The sequence below is a fragment of the Halyomorpha halys genome, unplaced genomic scaffold (assembly GCF_000696795.3).
Source record: "Halyomorpha halys isolate HHAL.00 unplaced genomic scaffold, Hhal_1.1 Scaffold2077.1, whole genome shotgun sequence".
Classification (NCBI taxonomy): Eukaryota; Metazoa; Arthropoda; class Insecta; order Hemiptera; family Pentatomidae; genus Halyomorpha; species Halyomorpha halys.
Genome location: NW_027110586.1, coordinates 74960 through 81400, shown reverse-complemented (window position 1 = coordinate 81400; position 6441 = coordinate 74960). Strand labels below are relative to the sequence as shown.

The window sequence follows — 6441 nt, the reverse complement described above, 5'->3', positions numbered from 1 at the left end:
TATATATATATTCTGTATCGGACGATTTAACATAATTCAATGTCAAATCTTCCTTTGGTTTATATTATATGTTACAAACATTTTCTTGTTATGTAAAATTTTATCAAAATTATTACATGTTACTGATATACTGTGGTATGAGAAGTATTATGAATGAATATCACTTTAAAAAAACTGGAATGTCTAGGAAATTTTTTTTCTCAGCATGAAGCTTTATTATTTTTCAAACGGCCTTTAGAAAAAAGTCCTACTGGCTCATACTCATAAATCGTTGGGATCTACTATTTTTCATTGCAATTTAGCTTTTTATCCCGTATCTTTTTACCGGCTTTATGTTGAGTGTTTTATTTCCAATTACACATATTTGTATGTGTAAACTCTAGACGGTTTCTTAATTATGTAGTTTTTAATTTCTTATTTATGTAAAGTGATCGATATTTTCTCAATTTAGCATTTTGAAGATAATTTGTTTAATTTTTTTTTTTGGTTTCCATATTACTAATAATAATGGAAATTAAAATCTATACCGCTACAACCCCTAATCCTTTATGGGTTGTTTCAAATTTTCATCATCACCTCGAACAAACATTATCACGAAGTTAATGATTGTACAAGGAGGTGATTTGTTGATCAGGCTCAACGCCTAGAATTTCCCTAACCCACAGGTTTGACTTAGAGCTGTAGTAAAAAAATAAATAATTACTTCTATCAGCCAAATTCGAACCATGGTCCTCAGAGTAGCTTACCCACTGAACAATCTAGTTCCCTAATAATAATATTTTTTTTAAATTAAATTAAAATGTGTGGGTTATATAACATATTAGTGCTATATATTTTCGCGACTGCATTTTACATTCTCGATTACATAATTTTATGTGTTATTTACAGAGATATCAAGGTAGACTGTTTGTCCTTACATTGTACAAATGTTAGAAAAGCAAAGAGTTACATTTTATAACCTTGAAACATTAATAATAAACATATTAGATTGAATAGCGCTACAGGGATTTTAGGAAACTAATAAATTAATTAATGTACAGGTTCATATATTTTTAATTATTTTCCCCCGTAAATTTCGAATGCATCAATAAGTCATACATTATTATACCTATCTAAATATGTGTTTCTTTTTCTGCAACAGTGTTTCCTTCTAATTAAATAATCTTTGAGCTGCTTTAATTGTCTCAGATTATTCAAGCTTACTTCCTATTCATCACGAATATTACCATCGGTAGGTTTCTTTGAACATGTTTACTGATTAATAACAAGATCGGATTTAATTTAAGCAAAATCGAAATTGAGGTATTTTGACTAGGCCAGTTTGGTTTCTGATGAGTGCAGATTTAAATTATTATTGTCTAGTAGAATATGTTTCGCAAATGTTTTTGGAATAAGGGTATTGTAGTATCTTATTGTTGAAACGATAGGATTTCCGAAAGTACTCATATAAGTTTTGAAAGCTTTTGGTTTGGGTTTGTATACATTGTTGGAAATGCTAATTCTCTAAGTTCAATATTTATTATTGTATATCAATGATATTTATTTATGACTTTTTTGCACAAATCCTGTTTCAATAATATATTGTTTTTATTATTAGTATAACTTGTATAACATCATAAAGAGGAGAAATATTTTATAATTTGGTGTATTATTAAATAAAACGTTTGAGTTATAATTTAAGTCTTCATAAGCACTATTCTGTCTTGCTTATTTTTGTGGATCTTGAGAATCAATCAATAAGACTATATTATACTATATTGAGATGGCGTTTCACAACTTAATTGTTGCATAGTCATGGCCTAAAATGAAATAAAATTTTGTTTATATTTCCCAATTTGTGTTTCTTATCACAAGTACTTATAATTAACTTACTAATTACAAGTATTTATATAGAAAAATATAAAGATCGGGTCATCAACAAAAAAATCAAATGTAATGAATTTAAATTCATGTTACTCCAACCTTATAAATACTTAAAACATAAATAACAACATTAAATATCATACATGTAATAAAACACTACATAATTTAGACTGAATACAAAACAGAAATAACAGACTGACTACCTGTTAAAAAGAACGGTTACATTTTGGAAAAAACAAAAAAAAAAACACGATTTCTTTTCTCCATTTCACCCCTATTTAAATCACATTCAAATCATAGCAATGTAGACATATATTAGCAATGTTTCAATTGTAATGATTATTAGGCTTAAATTATACTCAATACATTGTTGTTTTTAAAAATTATAGGTTTTTATAAATAGGGGAAGACTTAGCAAACTATTAAGTTGCAAAACGTCGCCTCAATATAGTTGTCTTATGATTGATCAAGAAAAAAAGGTATCAATATATATGTATATATATTGCCTTAGGGAATTTATTACATATAATTATTAGCGTCTATACGAAGGAGATATGCTATTTAAAGTTTGTACAATTGATGGAAGTTCTCACAGCATGCAGATATTTAAAAAAAAACAACTAAAAAATCTACTTTTGCTTATAGAGCAACTTAACTAAGGATATCAGTATTGTGCTAGTGAATTTTGTTGGCATCGCTAATTTTTTTTATTTATTTCTTCAATACTCTATTTACTATCCAATATTTGTAATAAATTGTGATGAGATCAGTTTTTTTGTAGGAGGTTCTTTATTTCATTTTATTCTGTTGTATATATTTGTTAATTTATTTATTAGAGCTTGTTGTCTCCTCGCTATTGTATCTTTACTTAAGTAGCTAGTGTAAATGACCGTTGGAGTTATTTAACTTACTTATCTGATTATTTTTAGAAGACCTTTGGCACAAGACTGTTTGGGTCCGACTGAAAAGTTGAAAACGTGTGTAATTATTTTCCTAGCTCGCCCAAATTTAAATCCTTTTATTATAATGAATTTTGTCTTTTATCGTGTGCTTTACCGGTAACGTTGTGCCCTAGGGTTTGTCCCGAAAGCCGAGGAAAACATGATTTTATATAATTTAAAATTATTGTTTTATTATTCTTTTCTGCCTTTGCTTTATGTGAATTGTACGGTTATTATATGCTCACATATATTTGACGGACTAAAGATCTATTTTCTCTTAAATATATATATATTTTTTTTTTATATCTTAGGTATTGTAAGTGTATTTATGTAATTTATTCTAGCTATCCTGATGGACTAGATGGCAATTGTTTTTGTTTTTTTTTGTTTTTTTAAGGAAAAATATACTCACAATTAATTAATTTATTAATTTTATTTGATATCATCCACACTACTATATACAAGCTCGATAGATAATTACTTTAATTATCCATTGCACGATCGTTGCAGTGATTGCTTTGTTTTTATTCCAAGGATAGAATGCAGTGTTATTTCCTCTCTTACAATGTTATTTCCCAAGTTGATGAAAAAAAAAACTTTTTTTTTTTTAGAAACGTAATAACCACTAACTCCTCTCACGTAAGTTCAAAAATATATTTAAATTCTTAAAACAATATCTTCGGCGCAATGTCAAAGTGGTGGGGTTATCCGAAAATTTGAGTGAACTATTACTACAAGAGCCAAAAGGAGAAAAGAGGCAGTTATCTCACCCCAATTTTTGATTACTTTAATGAAAACTATGTATAATTACTAGCCAAAATTGACGAGTCTGCCAAGTATAGGTAGGGGAAATAAAAAATGGTTGCTGTATCAAAGCAATAAAAAAAAAATTCAATCGGAGCTCTATATCTTAAAAAGTAGGAACAACACAAGAAACCCCAAGATAACGTAATTTAAAGAAGAGTAAATTAGCTAAAATATGAGCCCTAATAGAGTTATTTACGTTAAATATTTTTCAAGATATATCTTTTTAAAAAGCAACGTTTCATAATAATGGATGGGACGTACTGAAAGTAGTTAGTGAATTTATTTTGAAAAATTTATATCTCAAAAACCATTTGACGTACAGATGTCTATTAGCACTGAAATTAAAGATATTTTAATGAGCTATAAAATAGTTTATTATGTTTACCTTCGTTGGAGTAATAGTTTACATGAAATTTGCTAAAATATTCATTTATAGTTGTTTGGACAATTTTCATTTGCCAAAATAATATACATATGAGAATATCATAAAATCTACTACCCCTACGAAGATAAGTGCCATAAAATACTTTATAGAAAGTTAAATTTCCTTTATTTTGAGTATTGGCAGACATAGTACGTCTTATGGATCTAAAAATATATTTTTTAAAAAATCCAACATTTTATATTAACAACTAGAAATTAACATTTTGTGAGTTTATTTTGTCAGATGTCATAAAAACTACTACTCCTAAAAAGATAAACATAATCAACTATTTTGTAGTAAATTTAACTAACCTTAATTTGAGCGCTGACAGACATCTGTACGTCCAATAATTTCTGAAATGAAGTTTTTCATAAATCAAACTTGTCCGAACAACTATAAATTTATTTTACCAAATATCATGAAAACTACTATTCCTACGAAGGTAAAGGTCATAAACTTCTTTATAGTCCATTAAACTAGCTTTAATTTGAGTGCTAATAGACATCTGCACGTCACATAGTTTCTGAGATATAGATTTCTCAAAATAAATTAACTAACTACTAATCTTTCAATAGATTTGTAAGAAATTTTGCTGTTTAAAAAGCTATATCTCGAGAACTATTGGACGTAAATAGCTCTTTTAGGGTCATATTTATTTCAGAAAATTTATCTTTAAATAATGTGCTCTTAGATTTTCTAGTGTTGTTAGTTTTTAAGATATAGAGCTCCGAATGAAAAAGTAATGTTTTTTTATGTTATTTATGCTGTAGAAACAGCCGCCATTTTTATTCCCCCTACCTATACTTGGCAGATTCATCAATTTATTGTATAGACTAGTAATTATACCTAATTTTCAATAAAGTAATCAGAAATTGGGTGAGTTAACTGCCTTTTTTTCTTGTACTGTATGGTTGCAGATTGTGATGGTAACTAATTTTTAATTTTAATCAATTGCTGAAATTTATTGATCATTTCATACTTTTAATTAGTGACATAATTTATTCATTAGTGTATTAACATGTTATATATTAATTTTTTGTTTGAAAATAGGTAATTGAAATAAAATCACAAATATCTTTTGATCCTTATCTCTCAAGTTAGTGTATTTTTCTTAGTAGATAACTATTTTTAAAAAAATAATAAAAGAAATTGTGTGATGTTCATTGGTATTTGTTTTTAAAGATAAATGACTTAAAAATTGTCCAGCCGTAGAAGGAAACGAATTTATTAAAAGATAAATAAGAAAGAGAAAAAAAAATTTTATAACTTGGGGGTTAGGTATGTTAGTAGAAATATAATATTATATGTTGAGTGAACTGTAAATAAATAATACTAGTGTACCCCTTCGATAACTCTCGCATGAGTTATCGCAGGTCTCTCAATTAATACTTAATATGTAAGTATTAATTGTTACGGACTTAATCGATTTAACTCTATATCCGATTTTTAAGTATTAATTGTTACGGGCTTAATCGATTTAACTTTATATCCGATTTGTAAGTATTAAATGTTACGAGCTTAATCGATTTAACTCTATATCCGATTTTTATTAATTTTTTTAGAGATTGCATGAGTTGATACCTAGTTAATCTCATAACGATTTTATCAGAGTCTATCGTTTACCTTCCCTAACGCATGCCTAAACCTATTGTATCAGCTTACACATATTTCGAAAAGGGGTCGTCCGGATTGGTTTTATCTATTTTACCATTATAATGAGATATCTGGGGAAAAAATTTAATCTTGAGAAAAGGCGATTTTCACAAAAGACAACTACAGGGTGTAACAATGAGATGAAATCAGTGAGGAAGCTAACATATATACTTGGCTGACTATGTAGTACTACTTTTATGACATTTATGGTATACTATTCACCGCATATTCTGTATACTTACTATGTACTATACTTGGCATTGTATATACATACTAGCCTAAGTATTTGGCAAACTTCTTATTATTATTAATAGATTGTAGGTACATATCAATTTGAATTTAATTTTTTATGCTTTTCTGACTATTAAAATATATTTATGTTTTCAGGTATGTGGGTCTATCAATTAATTGAAGGGGGATTAATGGTCGTCGTAAGTTCTATTAATACTTTTATATATTTTAATTAAGCTCACAGTATATTTTATTAATGTTCCTCATTTTTCTGCCATAGAACTAGAGCAAAATTTTGCTTTGAAGATGTTTAACATGTTTTACGCCTTTAAATACTTTATCAATATAGTTGATATCAATATTTATTGATCCAAATAAGTTTTTGTTCATAAAAATTTAAAATATTGCATCGTCGCTTAAGCTATAATACTTCGGAACAATGAAAAAGACTTTATACCACGTAAAAACATTAAATTTTATTATAGAAAGAATTCTGGAAACCAGAAAACACATAAAGGTATT

General features: G+C 27.4%; 1 long non-coding RNA gene across 2 annotated transcripts in view; it reads left to right on the top strand.

The window, feature by feature from the left end:
- Window positions 1–6441, top strand: part of LOC136796089 (uncharacterized) — a 129229-nt gene that overhangs the window by 83152 nt on the left and 39636 nt on the right. Inside the window, exon 3 of one of the 2 annotated variants that reach the window (XR_010843785.1) lies at window positions 6076–6441. The exons of the other annotated variant lie outside the window; for it this stretch is intronic. This is a non-coding gene — a long non-coding RNA (uncharacterized lncRNA). The remainder of the gene's footprint in view (window positions 1–6075) is intronic. 2 annotated transcript variants of the gene reach the window in all.